This window comes from Acomys minous (assembly GCF_964271855.1).
Source record: "Acomys minous genome assembly, chromosome: 1".
Lineage (NCBI taxonomy): Eukaryota > Metazoa > Chordata > Mammalia > Rodentia > Muridae > Acomys > Acomys minous.
This window is the reverse complement of record NC_140483.1, coordinates 183771329-183794580: the sequence shown is the minus strand read 5'-3', so window position 1 is coordinate 183794580 and position 23252 is coordinate 183771329. Positions and strand designations below refer to the sequence as shown.

Below are 23252 nucleotides of genomic sequence, written 5' to 3'. Positions count from 1 at the left end.
GGAGCTTTGAAGGTCAGTTTGCTCTGTGGCAATAGAGGTGTCAGGTGTGGTGGTTACCATTAATAAATAATTCTTATTAGCAGCAGGGCTTTGCTCTTTTGAAAGCAAAGCAGTCCTGCAGTGATTTCCCAACTGCCAAGGTTCCCTCCAGTGTTCGGTTTTATTCTTAAAAAGGGCAACACCATGGCGGGATGCAGTGACACTGGGAGTAGAGCCATGAGTCTCCTATAAAGATCATAGGCCACTCCTGGTCACAGACGAAGGGAGGGCACTGGCAATGCTCACTGGGAATAAGACACTTGAAAATTCCTCCAGGAATCTGGTCCTGCCTCTCTTCCCTGAGCTATTCTCCCCCTAATCCTCTGCAACAGGGCACACTGGGCCTCATGTGCTCCTTTCAGGGTGCTTTTTTCCAACCCTGGGCATGTAAAGTTGACATCAGACTCTAGAGGACTTCTCTAACCCAGCTAGTTCCCAAATAATCGAGACAGAGACCTTTTAGAATTATAAAAGCTTTCAGGTACCATAACTGGGCAGGTATCAACCCTCTAAGCTATTTCCCAGCTACTTGCCATAGCTGTTCCTGGCTGGGCTGCTTCTGTTCCATCACGCCAGCCCTCATGGCCACATGCTCATGGTCCATACTGCCCCAGGGTAACTTCCTTCTCTCCAGCTTCCTCTCTATCTGCTACATCTTCTGCTTCCTCTCTCATGCCTCATGGTCTCCACCTGACCCCAAGCCTGGAAACCTAAGCTCCACCTAGCTCTCTCTTCTGCCCAGCTATAGGCTGTCAGCCACTTTATTTAACCAGTCAGAGAATATTGGTGAGCCAAGTTTACATAACATCACTTAGTATACATGAAGAATGCATTCCTCTGGGCAGCAACCAGACCGTGGGGGGTGGGGGGGTGGGGGGGCAGCAATCAGCATTAGAATACACAGCACCAGGCCAACACCTACCAGTACTCCATCCACCCAGAAGGCTTTCTCCCACTGATATTTCCTCCAGTCAGGCATCAGGCATCGCACTGGTCTCATATGTGCTGCTGGGTGCTCCAGACTTGCTGTGCGGTGCAGGTATTTGTCCATCTTCTGCTGTGCTGGGAAGTTGCTGGACTGTTGGAAGTTTATACACTCCGTTCTCCAACTTCATTTGATGGGATGAATAAGTGACCAGACTTAAACTGAAGAGCAGATGGACAAGATTTCCCACCGGTGCAACCTTCTTCTGGAGACCTACCTGCAGGTCCGGTTGCATCCCCAGAACTAGAACTGGCTGGGAATCTGGATTATTCTGGCTCTTTTATTGTTTAAAGTCCTTTGTGGGAACATCCATGACTCTGAGTGTTTTCTCCTCCTCTTAGACACAGTTAGACATCAGAAGATCCAAGGTAAGCCAGTAGGTAATTCCCACCCCTGGCGCACAGGGATTCATCCAAGGCATGCATGTGACCCCCAGGTCAAGTACAGAGTGGCCTTGGGCCTTTGCTACCTGATCTGTAGGAACAGAATTCTCCTTCACTCATCACAGGTGGTGACAATGGGAAGCTACACTGTGTGTACATTACATCTACTCTTCTATTACACGTACCCCAGCCTACAGACTTGAAGAAGGGCCACAGAGCATCGGGAGCCAAGCCTGGGGCACTGACGACCAATCGTACTGCTTGCCGTGGGCAGGCAGCTCATGAGCAGTGTGCGGACTTAAATGGAAAGGGTCCCCACAGGCTCTGATGGTTGTATGTTTGATTTTACAGTTAATGGAACTGAGTAGGAAGGATCAGGAGGATTTGTTTCAGAACTCCGTGCAAGGCCAGTCTCACTCTCTCTGTCAACTGCCTGAAGGTCAGGATGTGAGTTCTGGTACTGTTCTTGTACCATGCCTGTCTGGCCTGCCATGCTACCCACCCACCTTGATGGTCACGGACAGACCCTCTGAAACTCTAAGCAAGCCCCCAATTCAATGCTTTCTTTTGTAAGTTTCCATGGTCATAGTATCTCATAACAGCAATAAAATAACAATGACGGGACATCAGAGAAGAATCTAAATAGACAAGAAGTAAAAGTGACCAGAAGTACAGTGGCGACAGTGTTGGACACATGGAGCTGGCCACCTGTGAGGCTGGGTTCATTCAAGCCCTTCTCACCATGTATTCGAGCTTAAGCTAGATTGTCTTTGGATTTCTTTGACTTAAACTTATGGATCACCAAGAAATAACAACATCACTTCTTATTTCATTCATGCCACCAGGACCCACAAAGGATTTAATGTAAATACTTTTCAATGATCTTACTCTCTGATATATTACAAGGTAATCTTCCACCATAATACCTTTAGTGAGGCAAAGTAAGTAAAATTCACCCATTTTAGAGACAGTAAAACTGAGGCTCCAAGAAACACTGAGACTTGGGTCCCACAGCTATCACAGAGTAGCAGAACCTAAGCTAGAGTCCCATTGTCATTCTTCATGCTAACAAGTCATGGCTACGTGGGCTGAAAACAAGACACTTGGTCTCGTTGGCTGCCTGAGATTTCCTCCACTTCCTGCTGTGGGTCACAAAGCCCTTCTAAGAAGCACTTCATGTCACTTTTCCCACTGCTGTGTCGAAATGCCTGATAAGAACAAACTTAAAAGAGGAAGGTTTATCTTGGCCCACAGTTGGAGGGCACAGTCCATCAAGTTAGGTAGGAGGGTATGGTGGCAGGAGCACGGGGCAGCTGGCAACACTGCATCTGCAGTGCGGACGCAGAGAAACGCTGGTGCTCAGCGGCTTTCTCTCCAGTCCAGGGCTGTGGTGCTGCCACCTTAGTTAACCCAGCCTAGAACACCAGGAACATGACTAGAGGTCTGTCTCCTAGTTGATCCTGTAAAAATCAGACCGTCATGTACATCCCAGATCCTAACTTGCTTCTAGGGAAGGTAGTGTGTGTTACCTTTCCAGCTACACACAGTGGTCTCTCTGGATCTCCTTGTAGAAAAATCTAATCCTGCCACACATTGCTTGGCCGCGGCAGCCTCCAGGAACCTTGATGTAAGTGGCTTTACTATTGGGCCACTTAGTGTGGTGGTTTAAGTAAGAACGGCCCTGTGGGTTCATATATTTGAATGCTTGGTCATCAGGGAGTGGCACTACTTGAGAGGGATTAGGAGGTGTGACCTTGTTGGAGTGGGTGTGGCTTCACTGGAGGAAGTGCATCACTGGGGGTGAGCTCTGAGGCTTCAAAAGCCCGAGCCAGGCCCAGTGTCTCTCACTCTCTCTTCCTGCTGCTTGTGGATCTGCATGTGGAACTCTCAGCTACTCTCCAGCATGATGCCTGCCTGTGTGCCACCATGCTCCCTGCCATGATGGCAACAGACTAAGCCTCTGAAATCGTAAGCCAGCCCCAATTAAACACTTTCTCAGAGTTGCCATAGTCAGGGTGTTTCTTCACAGCAACAGAACACTTCCTGAGACACTTGGGAAAGAAGACTCCAGAAGAGGCATACGCAGAGAGAGAGGAAGCAGCAAAAAGGTTCTGCCGTCATTGGCACAGATGTAAATGGAAGATGCCAAGTTAGATAAGTCATTCAAAACCAGTCTTAAGTGGGATTTGGAGGTGATGAGGGAGGGGGCTACAATCAGGATGTAAAGATTTCAAACTGCAGGATAAGCAGGGAACTTACATTGCTATTCCCACTACATGGGAGTAGCTCTGAGACCGAGACATGAATGCCTAGGCATAGACAAGGCTTCGTGTTGGCCACAGAATCCCTGTGACTTATTATTAGATACCATTCTTCATATGGCATGAATGAAGGTTTACAGATGTCTTTTTTCTGCTCATACAAAGAGCAGAGAACCAGCCTTAGTTGGTCTGTGCATCCTGCACACCTCATACGTTTATAACTGTAGGACTGTATAATGCTTTTGAGAAATTATACATTTTCAGAACAAAAGAACTGGACACTGACACTGGATCAGGCCTGACAGGATTCATGCCTCTCAGCGTGCTGGATGTGGACATCCTGCATCCTTCATGTTCCAGTCTCAAGTGCTTCAGTTGCTGTTCCTCATCAGAACAAGACAGCTCCTAGGATGGTTTCAAAGAAAGCTTCTGATCCCAATTGGTCCAGCATTTCAGATTATCCCACATGGGACTTCTATTAAGCCTGGAATCCCTCAACATTTAGAAACTGGACCACAAATGCTATTCCTGACTTGTTTAACCATTTTCCCCAATTTTACTTGGGCTCCTAAAAAGGTATTATTTGCCCAAATCAGCATAAAGAAACCTTAAGGGAAAAATACTCCCATTTCCTTTAAGGGGGGTCGGATAGGTTTTTGTTTGCTCTCTTGGGCTACAGATGTTTATTTTCATTGGGAGTTGGTAATACCTTATTATTGGTCTTATTCAGAGACAAAACAAGGTTAGACTCAAGGATGTATCTCTTTTGCTTTATCTTTCTTTCACAGGTATAGAGATAGGGGTTGAAAAGAAAGAAGGGGGAATATAGAAATATATAGGACAAAAAGTAGATTATTGAATCTACTTCTCAATTTAAGGCCTTAATTGGTACTCTCAAATAAGGTTATTTTTAACTCATTGGTATAGAATTTTGTATATCGATGTAAAATAAGTATAATACATTGGTACATTGGTATAAAATTCAAACTTCTTCACACGTTATATATATGTGTGTGTGTGTGTGTGTGTGTGTGTGTGTGTGGTGTGTGTGTGTGTGTGTATATATATATATATATATATATATATATATATATATATATATATATATATATTCTACTCTAATATGAGATATTGTACCCATACAACTCAATTAATATTCAAGGTTTACTTCCAATACCTTGAAAGTACTATTGCAGGCTGCTTAGAGTAATTAAGTAATACAAGCTAATTGTTAGTTGATCAAATCATGATCATATCAATTACCAGTCTACTTTTATCACAAGAATATACACCTTAAGTTTAAGAGATAGATAATGATTCTATAGATATGGCAAATAGTTAGATAAGGTCTTCAAAAGCCTCAGAGACCTACAGAATATGGCATTAAAAGATGTTTTTATTATTTTAAATAGTCTTTTACAAGACAGGCTAACTCCTGCAACACCTAGCCTACCTCAAAGAAGATGATGGCCATCCAAGAACCTCCTTATGGAGATGGCTTCAAATGTGGCAAACAAGCCACTGGGCAAAATTTCCTCATTTCTGCCACAGACAGAATTCTGCCTAAAAACTGAGCAAGCTTAGATGCAGGAAGAGTTGACAGCCAAACTCTGCCATGACAAGGTAAGGAAGTCCTCAATAGTTCCTGCCTCTCAAATATATCTGTCAGATACATTGAGCCAGAAGGCTGAAGATGATGCTCCACCATTACAAAGAGTTTTGGGTGACTGTTCAGGCAGCAAACTGCCTCTGTCATTTTTATTTTGGAAGCTGCTAACCTGCACTTCTGTTTAACTCAGGTAAATTAGTTTTATTCATTCTCAAGTCTCTGATGGGGCTAAAGACCAGATAGTTTAATCTTACAATTAAGCTTACTTTTTTAGGGGTTAAGATGTGTTTATGTCTGGATAAATGTTTTAAGTAGATAGAGATGAGATATGATAGATATTGAGTTACATTCAGGATTTTAGACTCACCAAAAAAAGAAGGATGTTTTCTTCAAGATTGCCAAATACAAATAGTTAAATCACTATGAATGTAACATTTACATAGTTCCTGATTGTTTATGGTTATTCTTGCTGTATGCAGTTTATTTTATTTATGAGTAATAATATAAATGTATATGTAAAAAAGAAAAATAACGGTCTTAAAGCTGGACCAGCTGCTAATTGACATGTTGGGAAAGTCACTACATCTCTTTTTTCTCTATGAAATCATCTGTGAAGTAAAGTTAATACTGTCTTTAAAATGTGGTGTGTGTATGTGTTTTATATCTGTGTATGTATATTGTGTGCATGTGTGTGTATGTATGTTAGTGGTATATATATATGTGTATATATACGTATTATGTATGTATTGGTTATATATGTGTGTGTTGTGTGTATATGTATATCTGTATGCTTATGTATGTGTGTGTTTGTGGTGTGTGTATTCTTTTATGTGTGTGTGTTTGTGTGTATGTATGTGTGTGTATATATGTGTTTGTGGTATGTGTGAGTGTATATGTTTGTGTTTGTGATATGTGTGTTTGTGTGTGTGAATGTATATGTTGTGTTTGTGTATGTGTGTATATATTTGTGGTGTCTGTATGTGTTGTGTATATGTATATGTTTGTGGTTTCTGTATATGTATGTGTGGTATATATGTGTGTGTTTGTGACATGTGTATGTGTGTGTGTGTGTGTAAGCTCCCAAGGGTGCAGATGGTAGTTGCCCAGTAAATCTTTCTTCCCTTTCCTTCTCTTTGCCTCATAGGAATAATCATGTTTTGTTCTCCCAATGGAAATCCAGAAGGAAAGAGCCAGGTGTCCCAAAGCTGGCAAGTAAGCACTGGGCTTCCCAGGAGCACCAACCATCGTCTCAGCCCTGGTGCTCCTCCCGCCTCTGCTGTTGCAGTTCCTCCTCATCCTTCATCCAAACACCACACTCCCAACTCTGTCCACAGAATATTTACATGGTTGATTAATTTACACCTAGGCTTGGCCTGAAAGAATGTCTAACAACATCCTTTCCACAGAGAGTACTGTCTTTTCCAGAAGAGAAAATGGAAGGAAGCCAAAAAGGAGGCTAGGGTCTTGAGGGTGGAAAAAAATTGGAGAAAATATAAGAGACTTATTCTTTCAAGGACTTTCCCCAAGAAATACACGATAGCCACAGGAAACGACTGGTGCACACCAGACACTGTACTAGCCAGTCACTACACCCAGCTTCTCTACTTTTACCATCTTGCCGTCGCATATATTTTCTCGTCTGATCAAAATGCTTCATAGCCTTCAAGGCTCAGCTGAAGAGACTTTTGACATTAATCAGTTCATGTGCTTGACCAATGCCAACATTGGGTGCTGTGAGTACAGTGCTAAGCAGGGAAGATGCCTAAAAAGCTTCTTAGAGGGCTGTCAGGGATCCTTACTCCCCTTTAAATTATTTATTTGTTTGTTTTTGGTTTCTTACAATCTTGGCATGTACCAAGCCTTTGTTTGAAGCCCAGGCTAGTCTTGAACTTATGGCAATTCTCCTCCCTCAGCCTCCCAAGTACCAAGACACTTGTGTGTGCCATCAGGCTCATGTTTGTTTGACTGTTTGTTTGCTTGCTTGTTTATAGCACTGATCAACCCCTTGACTTTGTACGTGCTAGGCAAGTACTCTACCACTGAGCTACATCCCCAGGTCTGGGATTCTCCTTAAAGATGACATTTGTCTCCTCCCGCTGCTCCCCTAACTGTTACTACTGCTGCCACAATTACTTTTATGTCTTTCCTACTTTTTTTTTTAACATGCCTGTAAATCAGAGGCTGTTGAGATGGCTCAGTGGTTAAGTGTACTGGCTACTCTTGCACAAGACCTGGGTTCGATTCCCAGCCCCCACATCGTGGCTCACAACCATCCTTAACTCCAGATCCAGGGCATCTGCTGTGCTTATATTGGGAAGTCTGTGCAAAAGATTTTAAAAGTACATGTTTACCCATGTTTTAGGTAGAGATTTCTATCTAGAGACTCGTTTGATATGCTCATTGAGTAATAAAATTCATCATCACCGCCCCCCCCATCTTGCTCTTTCCAGCACCTGCTAAACCTATAGCAACTGTGACATTTTAAATAACAATTGCATATATGTGGGTATGAGGGTATCAATCAAATTCTATTAATACCCTTAAACATTCCTGGTTATTAAGGATCTTCTACAATCCCAGTTGGACTAGAAACCTCTGCAAATGGAGCTTAGTGGTACAGAACTTGCCTAGCATCTGCAAGACCATGGGTTAAATAAAAAACTCCCCTCCAAGTATAAACAAACATACACAGTATTTGTAGCTTCCACCAATTGGCTGTGTTCTTTCTAACAAGGGACACAGAAAGCCAAACCCAGACTCATATAGCTGGTAGCCCTTCAAGCATTGAAGAATATTTACATATCTTTCCTCTTGCCCTCCTCAGATGTTCTAAGAGTTCATTCCATTTTGGCCAAGGTAATAAGATTTTGGTATCTTGGCCACTGCCCTCTAAATCTGTCCCACTGTTCCTCCCTTGTAAAGTGCCTGACCTGAACAGTGGTGTATAGCTAATCCTCCACCCTCTTGTTTCTAGAGCAAATTTATTGCTGGAGATAGAGAGAGAGAGAGAGAGAGAGAGTGTGTGTGTGTGTGTATGTGTGTCTGTGTGTGTGTGCATGTGCGTGTGTGTGTGCAAGTGGAGAAAAGAAGAGCCGACTGCAGAGGGGGCAGGCAATATGAAGGCAGGGAGTGTTTTAACTGACCTTTCTCATTGCCATGACAAAAGCAACATAAGGAAGAGAGAATTTCTTTCTTTTTTTCAGTTTAAGATATAGTCCATCAAGGTGGGAAAGGCACGGCAGCGAGAGTGTGAGCCATCTGCAGTAAGAGAGCAGAGAGCAATGGGTGCTCACAGACAGCAGCGCACAGGACAGCACCACGGGAAGGTGGGTCTTCTTCCCTTAGTCAGAGCTCTGCAGAAACTCTCAGAGGGGCCCATGGTTGTGCTTCCACTTGGTTCCAAAGGCAGGCAAGCTGGAAGAGAAGACGACCCACTGTGGGACGATACCATGTAATGATGGAGGCAGAAGTTAGGGTGCACAAAATGCTGAGGGCTGACAAGGAACCCCAGCAACCCCCACAACCAAGTCAGAACAAGGACACCTTCTCCCCTGTGACATTCACAGAGAGGGTGACTGTGTGTACACTGTGACTTCAGGCTTTTAGACCACGAGAACCAACTTGGTGGTTGTAAGTCATCTGGTTGTGGCTACTTGTTATAACCTGTCCTAGAGCCATACAAGAGTACATCTTATAATTTTCCTCTTTTACACTCATCCTAAAAAGATGCTACGAGATTATTGAGGAAATAGTCAACAAAATTAGGAGACATGACTTCAAATAAATGACTTTACTACTCTCTGGTTGTATGGCATAAAAAAGTAACCTAGGTTCTCAGATCCTCAGTTTTATCATTAGAAAAACTAGAAACTCTAATATGAGGCACACATGATTAGTTCAGTGACCGAGGGCGGTAAGGAGCAGGTGATTTACAAACTTCTCAGATACCAGGAATCTGATGCTCCCCACACCCTCAGTGTTGTTGAAAAAGTCTTCTAAAGGGTTCTAGTTTGTTTGTTTGTTTTCTGAACCTATGCATTCTCTATGAAATCTATAATTTTATTGGTTTTCTAACTAATTTCTTGAGTCGTGTACATTACATCTTGTTTTTGTTTTCCTGTTTGTCTTGGTTTTATTTTGTATCTCATTATCTAAATTCCGTGGTCAGATATTTAACTGTTTACTTTTCATTCACTCTAATTTTCAGGTGCAGACACAAAGCCCATGGGTTGACTGGTAACTATGACTGTAGCTGTGTTCTGTTCTTATACCTGGTGCTCCCATTTCCAGCTTATTAAATGGTTTATAATTGCATATTTTAAAATTTTTTCTCTTTTTAGTTACTAAGATGTACCTTGGCCTCACTGATATAGGAACTTGCTATCATTATGCAGAAGGTGTAAAAATTAAATTTTTCTACAAAGAGCTTTCTCTATGGCATCTTTTAGGTAAAGAACATCATGTCTGATAAAGGATATATATATATTTTCTTGTCATGAAAGCAGCAATCCCAGAAGGTCAGCAGCTTTGGGGATTCAGATATTTTTTAAATGGGTACATTACTAAAATATTTGAATGTATTATACTCAAATTAAAAAACCTATAATTGTGCCCATATCCATGTTATCAGCAGTGCCCAATGACACTGGCCTTGCTTTTGAATTATGATCCAAGGATTACAGAGTAAGCATCAGTCTTTTGTAAGGTTGAACTCTGCTGTGGTTAAACAAGAATGGGGCCCACAGACTCATGTGTTTGAATGCATAGCCCATGGGAGTGGCACTGTTAGGAGGCGTGGCCTTGTTGGAGGAAGTATGTCACTGTGGGGGCGGGCCTTGAGGTCTTAGATGCTCAGGCAAGGCCTGGTGGTGCAGTCTGTTTACTTGCTGCTATATGCAGATCAGGATGTGGAACTCGGCTCTTTCTCCAGCGCCATGTCTGCTGCACGCCACCATGCTTCCCACCATGACGATAAGGCACTAAACCTCTGGGACCGTGAGCCAGCTCCAATTAAATGTTTTCCTTTATAAGAGTTGGGGTGGTCATGGTGTCTCTTCAGATCCACAGAGACCCTAATTAAGACAGATATAAAGCCCACTTCTCTGTATTCACAGACCACCTTTTTTCATATCATGTGCTTTGTCTACAAGTCTAGATAGACTTCACCTCTGGCTGAAAAGGCATACTGTAACCCCGTGGGAGTTAAGGCTCTGCCTCTCACACTTCTTTCTACACCTTCAAATAGCCCCAGGCTTCTTCCCATTTTAATCACGTACCAAACAGCAAGTACTATGAGTGTCTGGTGCCACTTCCTACAGGACACCTATGAATGTGTACTCCGAAATGTAAGTTTAAGATTTCAAAGCTAGGAGGCTGGGAATGGGAAGGTACAAGCCAAGGGACAACAATCGGGATATAATCTGAATAAATTATAATTATTTTTTTTAAAAAAATACTTTAAAGCTGGAAAGTGGCAGAATCAAAAGAAACTTTCAAAGGTTAAAGTCAATACCTGAGATGCATTATTTGAAGAGAAGGACCATCCCAAAAATTTAAGACATATGCATTTGAACCACATGAAGCCTATAACACCCACAGCTCTTCTTCCGGGAAGATGGCAGTTGCACATCTGATTTACTTTCCAATTGCGGTGGCAGCAGCAACTTGAAGGAAGGAATGGTTTCCTCTGGGTCACGGTAGAAGAAAGAATTCGGTCTGTCACAGCTAGGACGCGAGGCAGCGAGTCACTCTGATCTCCAGGGAAGATTCAAAGAACAGACAGGAAGTGGGGCCAGGCTTTGCGCCCTCAAGGCTCACCCCTGTGACTTCCTACTCCAACAAGCCTCTGCCTCTTCAGTTCCGTGACCTTTCCGAACAGCACCAGCTGGGGACCAAGTGCCAACCCAGGAGCCAATAAGGAACATTTCTCTTTAAATCCTAGCAGTGGTGATGACCATTGGCTCCGAGAGGATTCTAAGGACAATCACTGCTGCCAACGCAGCACGCCCTCTGCGCATGTGCACTGACGCCCACCGCAAACCTGTGAAGAAGAAAAGCAGAGACCATTATCTGCATTTCGGAAAAGCAGGTGTTTAGGGTTTAAAAAAAAAAAAGCACTCTTTCCAAGGTCATAAAACCAGCAGACGGTTGACGTAGAAGCAAGCCAAGATCTGTGTCCTGCCCTCACCCTCTGGTCTCTAGGCTCCAGTGACTCCAAAGTGACTTAGGAACTCTCGACGCTGCACTTGGTCTCCAGCTTGAATGAGCAGCTTGCCACCCGTGGAATTCCCTTTGGATAGACATGTCCCTGCACTCAAGAAGCCCGCAGACTTGCCACGCGGTAGCGGCGGTGCACAAGGCCAACCCTATCCTCTGTGAGTGCTATGACAGAGCTGAGGTAGAGACTAAGGAAATTCGGCAGCATCCACTGAGCATTTGCTGCGCACCAGGCCCTGTCCGAAACTCTTTGCTATGCGCTGAGCAGCATGATCCACCACACTGCTTAGCTCACAGCCACCAGCCTTTAAGGACTGGAAGACATTTTGATTGTCTTTAAAAACAAACAAACAAACAAACTCAGGAGTTTTCTCACCTGGAGAAAAAGGGGGTGGTGGTTTACATTGAAATTCCCTAGCATAACACTGAGAAACAACTAGTCCCTTGAGAAATGAACTGTGAAGAGGAGATGAATAGACAAGCAATCCCAGCCCGGTGGGGCACATTTTAGCATCCCTGGAGCATCTGAAAAGACTCAAGGCCTGAGCAGCACTGCAGGGAGCCGTAAGGAGGACAAACACCATTTTAGGAAGGCCAGAGACTGAGTACAAAGGGATGGCCCACAGCTAGAGCGCCTGCCCAGACAGGCTGGGCTCTCCCCAGGCTTGACCCAGCTCCAAGGGAGGCACAGATGGCCAAGGCTATTTGTTTGTAGGTTACATTTTTCCTGAACAGAGTCCAAATCCTAGTTTTTAAAGAAAAGAAAAAACAGACTTGTTGGGCCAAAGGCTTTCCCTGAGAAATGTCCTTGTGGCTACGAGCCAGCACAGGATTCCCCCACCCCCACCCCCCCATAGCTCAGACCAGCAGACGGCAGGCTGGAGCCTTCTTCAGAGCCTTCAATAAGGCGGGGATTAGAAGTCATTCCCTGGGAGATTTTTCAACAGTGTCATGTGCCCAGCAGCTCTGGCCTGGTATTTAAGCCCGCCCAGCTTTGGCATGCATCCTGGTGACGGGCTAAGTGCCTCCCAGGCCCGCCCTCCCCTTTCCTGTTTGGCATGGTTCAGTGCTTCCTGCCAGGCCCTATCTCCTCCCAGTGTTCCCTGAGGTAGGGTGCTCCCAACCCTTGACCCAACAACCAGGGTAAGTTTGTGGCTTCCACTTCAGTGCTGGGCAGAACCCTGGAAAAGACCCTGCTAGCAGCCGTCCCACCGCCCTGTAAGGGTGGCACCCTCTGCGTGTGCTCCCATGGCCCAGCGCTCCCTGCAGACCTCCTGTCTGTGAGCCAACCCCAAACCAAGGGCAGGAGGAGAGAAACGTCCAACGAGGTATAAATGGTAGAAGACCTAGAGGCATTGTCTGCTGCAAACTGTGAAAAATAAAACAAAACTCAATGTGTCTTTTTTTTCCTTATCACACACGGGGAACTCTGCTGTGCCGCAGGAAGTGTGTGTGTGTGTGTGTGTGTGTGTGAATATTTTATTCCTTGACACGTTGTTAGGAAAAAACAAGAGCTTCTAAGCCTCTTTCTCAAGTGCCTGCTCTGCTGGCTACCTCCTGTGCAACTTTGAGCGAAATGCTTCCGGCTCTGACCACTGCAAGCTCAGGTGTTGGTGGTGAGGGCTCAGCGGGAGAGGCAGCATCTGTCAGTGGCCTGAGGGATGAGCTCCACTGCCGCCCACTGCTTCTCATGCCACCCGCTTCCCCTCTGGGGTCTGCAGGCTCCAGTGCTGGAGCTCTGGTCTGTTTTGCCTCACAGGCTATTTGTCACAGTGAAGCTGAGTCACCCTGAGTTCTTCCTGCCCTGAGGTTGCGCTCTCCTGAAAAGGATGTGTGGCTGCACCAGCCCCAGGTCCGGAGAGAGGACATGCCGTTCTGGGATCCCTGTAAAAGCCTACAGGGGTGTGAGATTGCCCACAAGGGCCTGGCCTCAGTGGCCCTCAGTGCTTTCTTGTGCTAGGGCATTTCCAGTGGGAATGCAGACAGGTGAGCTCACGTGCTGCTGGAAAGAGTAGAAGTGCTCATGAGAAACAGCATGCGTGGCACCCGGCACCCTGGTAGACACCCAAAGAAATCGCAGGGGCCTTCTAAGGGAGAAGAGACAGACTAAGACACAAGGAAGAAGACAGTACTGCCATACTCTTCCCTCAGCACTTTCTAGGACACCTCTCATCCTGCTCTCTGTTTGGAAGGGCAAGTTTATCTCCACTTCCAGATGAAAAGCAAAAGCTTTAGTGAAGTGACACACTCTCCTCAAGTCAGCCTGCTTAGCTGTGGTCTGGGGTGGCTTTGTCACCTGCATTCATGTGGCTCACAGAGCACACAGTGCAAGTGTCCAGTGTCCTAGAAGCTGGGAGCACAACCCAAGGAGGGAGGGAGGCGGGGCAAGTGTGAACCTCTGCCTCCCAGCCAGAGAGGTGGAATGCAGAGAGGACAAAGGTGATTTAAGGGGAGAGCCCAGCATCCTCTCTGGCAGAGGGGGATGGGGAAGCAGTTTCTTATCCTCAGCAGGGTTGCCAAACACCTCCCAGTGGCTGCCATAAACGCCAGCCCCCTCCAGTAACCCTGGCTCCTCCCCACTAGTGCCACCACCAAATCTTCACATTAAAACACGATTCTCACTCGCCCTGATGCTGCGAGGTGAAATCCCAGCACTTAGGAGACAGTGTCGCAGGAGCGCCTCAAGTAGAAAGGATCTGATGGGGGGGGGGGGGGGAAGGGAGGGAAGAGAAAGGAAGGAGGAGGAGCAAGAAAAACAGGGAGGGTCACGTGACCAAAGACCATTTAACCAGTTGAAGTGATTCATCATTTGGGGTTTGGAAGGTGAAGGTGGGAAAGTTAAGAGTTCAAGGTCATCCTTGGCTGTTAAATTGAGTTCAAGGACATTCTGGGCTATAAGAGATTCTGTCAGACAAAAGCACATCAGCCTGACCTACATACTGAGTTCCTCTGGTGCTAGTCCAGACTGCAGACTGAGACTCCTGTTTCAAAACCAAGGAAAGAGGAGGGAAGGAGGGAGGCAGCGGGAAGGAGGGAGGCAGGGAGAGGGTGTGCAAACCTCTCACTCTGGTCAACTTTGCCAACAAAAAGCAAAGAGCTCTGCCTCCATCACAGCTTCTCTTGGTTGTCGTGTGAGACAGGGTCTCACTGTATAGGCCGTTCTGACTTTGAACCCCGATGCTGTTTCCTCAGCTTCTGCTCGGCTCACACTCTAGGTGTAAGCATCTGGCTTATCACGTCTTACAAAAACCCGGGTTTTATGTTCTTCTCCCTCTCAGGCTCCAGCCTGAAGTCCCCCACCTCCTCTGAACACAGATCTGGAATGTTCCACACCACGACCCTGTAAGGGTTAAGTAAGCAAAGCCGAATAACATATGAACCAGGAATAGCATGTGCACATTGTCTGGTCATGATTGGCGTGGATCCTGAAAACCAGTTCTCGTGGTCACTGCTTCAGGCATGAGGAAAGTGTCAGAGTCCCACAGAGACAAGACAAAGTGGGGAGAAATCTGGAGACTCTTCGGAGTTCTAGGAGAGACGTGAGGCTCAGAGGGATGAAGTAACACACAGAAGCCTGTCTAGCTTTACAGAGGTATTCAAAAAGAGAGAAAGAGCGTGAGGCCGGGCCCTCTGGCTTCACACTGCTGGTCTGCCCTTTTGGGGCATACCTATCCTCCCTCAAAAGCATGAGGTGACAAGCCTCTAGAGGCCAAGCCCCTGACTGCCTTCTTCCTGTTCTGGAGGGCCCCATACCCGTGATAGTTACTGACATGCCACAATCAGAAACACCACTTTCCAAAGTATCCCCTTAATTGGGCTGAGCCTTTCTGATGTCACGCTCCACCCAGGATTCAGTGGGATTTTTTTTTAAATACACTTTTGTATCTTCTTCTAATTACAGGTGTGTGTGTGTGTGTGTGTGTGTGTGTGTGTGTGTGTGTGTGTGTGTCTGGGGTGGGGCATGTGTGCCATAGTGCTTGTGTGGAGATCAGAGGACACCTTTTAGGAGTTGGCTCTCTTCTTCCTTCATGTGGGACCTGCAGGTGGAGCTCAGGCTAACAGGCCTGGTAACAAGCACCTTCACACGCTGAAGAGCCACCTCACTGGCCCTGCGGTTCCTTCTGTTGCTTGAGATAGAGGCCACTTTGGGGTTTCTTCAGCAGCCAGTGCCTGCTCTTGTTCTTGAAGACCAGCAGTTGGCTCATCTCCTTGAGCCTATAGTGGGCGACTTACTCGAAAGTGGTATACCATGCTCAGATGTCCATAGTAGGACCTCTGTGTTAGATTGACACTCTCCAAGTTACAATGGAAAGTGTTGGTGACTGTTTCTGCCCCTGCCTACGCAGTTGCTTCAGCCATCCTGCTGCTGTTCCTGTCACGTGCCCAGAGTGTTCTCAGTTCGTGGCCTTTACACTTGCTGTTCCCTCTCTTTCAAATGCACTTTCTCCCAATCTTCAACGCCTGCCCCCCTGCCCCCCCACCACACAACTGCGCCACTTTCACCGTCTAACTGACCCCTCACACTACCCATCTTGTCATTGTCTTTTTGACAATATGTGTAATTTAGTCCTTAGTCATCAATTGTGCCTCTCCTCCAGGAAGAAGTAAATTTTACAAAAGACGACACTTGGTCTGCCTGCTTCACTGCTAAATGGCTGAAAAGATGGCATCCTCTTTTGTTAACAAAGAAGGAAGGAAGAAGACATACTTTCTTTTGCCTCTTATTTATGAAATAAAACCTCTCTGGAGAAGGTTGGAGCCTGGGAGATCTGCACTTACTGAGCAACACTCAACCTCACAAGCCAGCAATAATTCTGTATTGCTCCCACAAACGGCAGTGGCCCTTAAGAAGATATAGTCTGGGTGAAGACTAAAACCATGAAAAAAAACCACACACACACAAAAAACCTGGCTATGTGCCATGGCCCATGCTGGAGGCTAAAGCAGAAGGGAGTCAAGTTTTGAGGGCACCAGGAGCTACACAGCAAGTCTGAGGCAGGCCAGCAACTACATGGTAAGGCCCTATCTCCACGAAATAAGAAATGAAGAAGCAAAATCAATAATAAGGCAGGGGCAGTGTTGTGGAAGTGTGTAGGCGTGTGGCAGTAGCATACATGATGTGCGGCATATGGAAGTGTGTGACATATATGATGTGGAATGTGATGTGTAGGGATGGGTGAGCACAGTATATGCATGTGGTGTTGGAGGACGTGGGGATGTGGGGGACATGGAGTACATGTAGTAGGGGAGCATGTGATGCTGTATGGGGTCAGGGGGAAGTTAGAGGGAATGATATGTGTGCATGTTGAGATAGCTCCGGAGGTCATGGGCAATTAAGAGAGATTTGTAAACAGCATTTAAAGTGTTAGCACGTTTGAGATGGTCCTACGCAAACGAAAGGATCAGTCTTCTTCATTTGGATATAGACCCAGGAAGAGTTTTCTGATGAATCCAGCTGACCAAGAGACCTGAGTGAGGAGGAAGAGGAGGCATGCCAAGCAGGGGAGCAAATTATGCAAAGGCATGGGAGAGTGACAAACTCTGGGGTATAGAGGTGACAGAGTCAGGTTCCTGCGTGGTCCCTGTGCTAGTAAGGCATAATAGTGACCAGGTGAGATGTGAACAGATGTTGTGGCAAAGGCGTCCCAGGTAGTGTTGGACAAACCCAAGTTCAAGAACTACTGTGTCACCAATTGCATCGTCTCTGGGTTTTACCTTCTAAGAAGCTCAGGACAGGGAGGAAGATAGAGGGAGGCATCCCCTGTCTTGGGATGCTATTGACAAGGATGGAGGTCACCCAGAAGCTGTGAGGAGGCTTGTGTTTAAAGAGAAAAACAGTGCAACTGCTGCATCTCTGCTTCGGCTTTCCTTGAATCACGACATTTACTTGGAGTTTGAGACTCATTAGAAGCCACGGTGAGGTGTTTCTCTACTGTAGCTTGGGTTATTGAGATACTGGAAAACCTTCCCTTCTGAACCTTCAGTGGGGCAAAGGCCTACAACACAGGAAGCCCAGGCAGATGCTGTCAGACTTGCAATGTGCTGTCGGTCCCCACCCAGCTCAGACTGCACCATTTAGTCCATGTGCAAGTTAGAGAAAGTCTTAGGACATGTGGCGTGTCAGGTGCCTCCTTCATAGCACACTGGTGTCACAGGCTTGTGGGTTTATTTCAAATAAACAAGCGCCAGACACATAACAGGTCCCAGCCACATAGAAAGTCCTGCAAAAGGCTGGGCAGGGCTCCTCTTGGTAGCCTCCTGAATGTTTTCCATGGGCTGGCATCCCCCCTCCAGAAGGAGTTACAATGAGGTTCCTCAGAATGCAGCCTCAGTGAATGGTGGGTGCCTGGGGCTTGCTGCTGGGGAACCCTGGAATCCTTGTCCACTGTGTTTTGATGTCCATTCTGCTCTCCCCGCCCTGACTTCTTGCATCTAACTGGAAACTTCAGATGCAAACGCCGAGCTTGAAAGAATCAGAACGTTAATGCAGCAAATGTGGAGGAGTGCTTCTGTTCACATCACCGGACAACCTGCGGTGTATGCTTCATAGCTCTGGCCCCAAGAACCAGAACAGGACTCCAAAGAGGGAGGAGCAGAAAGAGAGGTCTCTGGCCCTTTGATGTCAGCATAGGCTGTTTGGGAAATAATTATGTGAAAAAAACCCCAATGGTTTGCCCTTAGTGCTGGGACTCACAGTGAGGGTAGGTGGGAGGCAGTCAGTATGAAAGGCCTGAACCTGACCATGTGCCAGTTCATTTTATAGACGTTCACTAGGCAGCAGCAATAAAGAACTCAGGTTTGGGCAACTACACAAGACAGAGAGCCTAGTACCACTGAGTACCTACTGTGTGCAAGGCGCCTTGTGTAGAGTATGTTACAGTGTGAGGCGTACTGAAAACTGTATAAGAAGAGAGAAGCCCCTGTGCTGGCTGAGGAGGTGCCCCCGACCCTTGCCCCACCGCAGCCCCTCACCATGGCACTGCTGGCTGTGCCCTTGTCTCCTTACACAGCTCCTCACAGCCTGCGGACACTAGGATCCCTTACTTTGTAGTTAGATGGCCTTTACCCAAGTCACGTGACCTCTCCATGACTCAATTTCCCCCTTAGTGAAATACAATGTTATTAAGATCTCTCTCACATGGGTCAATGTAGAATGAAATGAGCTGGTTGGTGGAAAGAGCTAAGACAGTGATGGCCAATGGTTTCCATCCTGGGCACACAGCTTGTGCAGCTGCCAGATGCTAGAGCGCATCCTACCCTACTTCCACCCAGTGTATAAAGAAAGCACAGCTGGCAGGGTCATCCCGAGAATCCTACTTAGACCTGCCTAACAATAACAAGTGAAACACAACACTTGATTAATTAATTGTTTTTTAAATGTCCCAGGCTTTATAGATAAGTATGCATTCAAAACAATTATATGAGGTAAGTGTTGCCAAGCCCCAACTTAAGGATACAGAAACTAAGATTGAGGAAAATTAAGTCATGCTTTCAATACCATAGAGCTGGTGACTGTCCTACAGAGGCTAAAGAGCCAGCAGGTGCTACCTTACTCCCTGGGACTGGTGACAGGACTGTTACTCTGGGCTTCACTGTATTTAGCCAGCCCAGAGCAATGACATACACACACACACACACACACACACACACACACACACACACACACACACACTCACATGCTACACCAAGGAGGGCTAAGAGGAGGAAGCAGGTAGGTTCCAGCACAGGGATCTTTCTGGAGAGAGGCTGTTGCACAATAGCTTACTTAGCCCATATGACTTAGCATCAGTTGCTGAGCCCCACCTCCACCGTCAGAGTACCAGAGAAGTGAGTCTGACATCTCAGAGCTCCTCTCCGTGGATGTGTCCTGGGCCTCGGTTTGGGCAGCTATGCACAGGGTGTATTTATGGAGCAGAGGAGGAAAGGAACGTGCAGAAACTGTCAGGATTTTCTTTGCTGTCTCCTACTTTCAGCTAAAATATTCTGAGTTCTCTAGTCTTCATTACTATTTTAATAAGAATGTGTATTTGTAACTGGAGGACTAAACAGAATGTCACACAGGAGGACCAGCCAGTGGCTTATACTGTGCCTGAATCCTCATTCGACACACCCACAGGAGTTCAGCAGATCCATCTCTTAAGCATCATAGACTTTTTTCTTTTTTTAAAACCCAGACTTTCTACCCCAGGTTAGTTCTTTTGCAGTGTCATTGATAACACACAGAGTGGAAGAACGGATTGAGCTCCGGAATCACACATAGTCAGTTAACATTTCTCATTCTGGCAGTTGGGACCGGTGGGAACTTGGTAGCAGTACAGGATCCAGGGTCACAAAGCCAAACTCTGACTCTCTACCTCCAGCGTGTCTGGCACAGAGAGCCAGACCTGTGGGGACCTGCAGCTGAAAGCCTGGGCTTTATTTACATACAGAGCTAAGGAAGGGTGGAAGCTGGCCTTGTATGGATGAAACGCTGGAGGGCCGCTGGGGGAGGCAAAGAGAAGCAGCCGGATAAGATCTGCGAGTGAGTACGTGAAAGAATGCACTGAAACTCCCTCCCAGGATCACAGAAACCCGACCGAAATTCGACCTTAGGGACCCGCCCGCATGCCCCATCCTGCTGGCTAGACAAGCAACCCGGGGCTAAAATGGTTCTTGAACTGTCTCCAGGCCAGGCCACCTGCCTCTCAGTAGCTTCCGTCCTAGCTCTGCCTGTGGGCGCGACTGTAGGGCATGGAGGCGATAGCATGGTAGAAGTGAACCTCACTTTATTGAGCACCTACTAGTACTGTCTGATGCTATGCTGTTATCTCATTAATTCATTCGGCTCATTCGGTTCTTCACCTGCGAAAGCGCCAGATAGGTTAGGAATACAAAAGCCAGGCCAATGGAGTAGCTTGGGTCCAAACTTAATGCTGTCTTCACCTTTCCCCACCCAATCAGTGTCTATACTCAGAGAGGCGCCAGAGAGGACATTCGCCCGGGCAATGTCTCTGGGCGCCCACGCCGCCCACCTCGCCCCCGCCCCTACATACACACCCCGCGGCAGGAAAGTTCACCAGCGCATCCACTGGCCCGCAACTTACTGGCCCCACCCGTTCGCCCGATTTAGCAACCGGAAGTTGCGGCCCAGTGACTGCTGACTGGGAGAAGCTGGTCCTACCCTACCCCTGGCGAGTGTCGTTCAGAAGGACTTACAGGTGTGCTCCTGGGCTCAATTCTATGGTCTCCGCCCGGATCTCAGCCTTGCATCCGGTCCAGAAGCAAAGGAAACAGGTCCTGCTACAGAGTTCCCAGCAGGGCCCAGCCCCCGCCCACCCTTCTGCTGCCCCAAACAGGTTGCTTCACTTTCCCTGTGCTGTGCCTACTCTTGCCCCAGGCAGGGAAAGGAAGCTGATTACTCAATGTGCCTGAGGAGTGTTCTGCTTCTCAGGAGGACTAGCCACCAGCCAGTCAGCCAGCCGGACCCTAATGAAGCGGCTGCAGGTGCTGGGGCTCCGGTTCCTAAGACCGTGCAGCAAATCTTGGAGGGTCAGTCCAGATGTGACTTCCGGTGATCTGTGCTCTAGAAAGTGGGCTGGATGTAAAAAAATAAATAAATAAATAAAAATTGAAAAAAAAAAGGGGGCTGGATGTAAGGCACACAGCAGTGGCTGGGATTCACCAGGGTGTAAAGCGTACCAGAGCCCAATATTGGCTTAACAAGGCAACCTGTCACTGGACTGCCATCAGTCACCAGCCAACTACACCAGGAGAGCACATTTTTCTGGAAGCTGCGGCTCTTATGTTTCAGTGGGATTAGGCTGAAGAAAACCCAAGCAAGTGGAGGAATGCACTTATTCCTGACTATCTGAGACACAGCTGGAGGCACCAGGGCTTCCAGCTTGATTCAAACATATCCTTGCCCTCAGAAGTCCCAGCGTAATGAGTCCGAGAGGTTGCTGGTCATTTTCGTAGGCAGTGATGTACACAGACATAGCACCTAGGTGGCCCCAAGTGTGAGTTACAAATACTGCTTAGTACTATCGTATCTAGTATAACATCTACCGTTGTGATGTTAGCAGGTGAAAAACTGGTTCCGAGAAATGAAGTGTTTTGCCCAACTTTCTATCCAGGTCTCTTAACTCCAAGTCACTCTCTACCTTAAAAACCAGTAGCTCCTGCCAGAGTCGACTGACCACAGCTCTGAGGCCAATGCCCCTGGGTGTACACTCAAGACAGCCAGAGCCCCTCTGGTGAGATGCAAATAGCACTCTGGCAACTTCCAAGGGTCCTCTGGGCTTGACTCAGAAGCTAAGCAGATGGCATTATTCCCTGGCCACTCCTCTCCCTTTGAGTCCCAGCATCTGCACCTGCTCCAGCATAGGAAAGAGCAAGGCACATGAGACCATCCCTGTTCTGTCCAATGACTACCTCCCCCCCTCCCCCTGGAGAGTCAGACAAGTAGGAACAGAGCCTCCATCCACAGAGGTCTCAACAAACAAAACAGTTTGGCAATTGCACATACCCTTTGCTGGAGCTCTCACAATCTTCTTGAGTTCCAAGGGACTGCTACCCACTCTAGGGTCTCCACAAAGAGCTGCCTAAAGGCACTTACATTGATGTATTTACCTAAGCAGTATTTCAGTCCCCATGGTGTGAATGTCATTGAACTGTGAGCGCTCTCTCTCTCTCTCTCTCTCTCTCTCTCTCTCTCCCTCCCTCCCTCCCTCCCTCTCCCTCTTCCCCTCCCTCCCTCTCCCCCTCCCTCCCTCTCCCTCTCCCCCTCCCTCCCTCTCTCTCTTCCCCCCCAACCTCCCCCCACCCAGAGCCTTGAAGCTTCTTTATCCCCCTGGGATGAAGAGATCCCTTGGAACAATGTAACCCTAACCTGGAAGTCCCGCAAGGGCAGGCTCCACCACACAGTACCTGCTGCTGTGCAGGGTGGGCCTCACTAAAAGTGTTATGTTGCTTAGATTTTGTTAACTTGACACTAGAGTCTCTTGGGAAGGTGGATCAGATTGTTGTTTGAGGAATAAGGCCTCATCAGCCTGGCCTGTGGGCGTGCCTGTGAGGACATTTTCTTGAGGAAAGAAGCCAGTAAGGAATGCTCCTCCATTGGTCTTTGCTTCAGTTCCTGCCTTGAGTTCGTTCGTGCCCTGACTTCCTGTGATAATGGGCTGTGGCCCCTCAGTGAAATAAACCCTCTCCTCCCTGTGGATTTTGCTCAGTGTTTATGACAGTAACTAGGATACATGTCCAATGCATGATATCTAAATATCAAATAAGCCATTCATTTTTCTACAGATTGTTTCAGGGCCTCCAATCAGACAAAAGAATCATGAGTTTAAGAGTCAGAAGAGACAATCTAGGATTAAAAAAAAAAGCCTTCTCCTCTTCGACTTCCTTCTGTACAGAGGGAGATCCAGGCCTAGCAGAGGCTGGAGTCCACTGTGGACCACCGCTTCTGCCTCCATGCTGTCCTGAACTGGGCCTTGCCCCTAAGCCACACACAGCAGGCTCTGCGCACAGGAGCCGGAAGGTAACTCTATTGTCAGATGGTTGAAGAAAAAGCGCTCTGCGTTTACAGACTTGGGGGCCTCTGGGCAGGTCTGTGCTGCAGAGCGTTGGTATTACTCCCTGCCTCCCCAGCCACTCCTCACACGCCCAGAGCCGCCCAGAGCCGTCCTCACAATGCAAGCAAGGACGCTCCCTTTGCTCTTGGTCATGCTGATGCCCCCCTGGGACATAAGCAGTCCTGTACATCAGATAAACATTTAAAA

General features: G+C 47.0%; 1 long non-coding RNA gene across 3 annotated transcripts in view; it reads right to left on the bottom strand.

Annotated features, from left to right (window-relative positions):
• Window positions 1–502: 502 nt before the first annotated feature.
• The window catches only part of LOC311598728, a 43188-nt gene continuing 20438 nt past the window's right edge, over window positions 503–23252 (bottom strand). Inside the window, exons 1-4 of one of the 3 annotated variants that reach the window (XR_014779641.1) lie at window positions 20689–21055; window positions 10790–11317; window positions 8421–8691; window positions 503–1498 (exon numbers count right to left, since the gene is read on the bottom strand). This is a non-coding gene — a long non-coding RNA (uncharacterized lncRNA). Of the gene's footprint in view, window positions 1499–8297; window positions 8692–10789; window positions 11318–20688; window positions 21056–23252 lie in introns of those variants that run through there. The other 2 variants (XR_014779642.1, XR_014779640.1) reach the window with 2 other exon arrangements.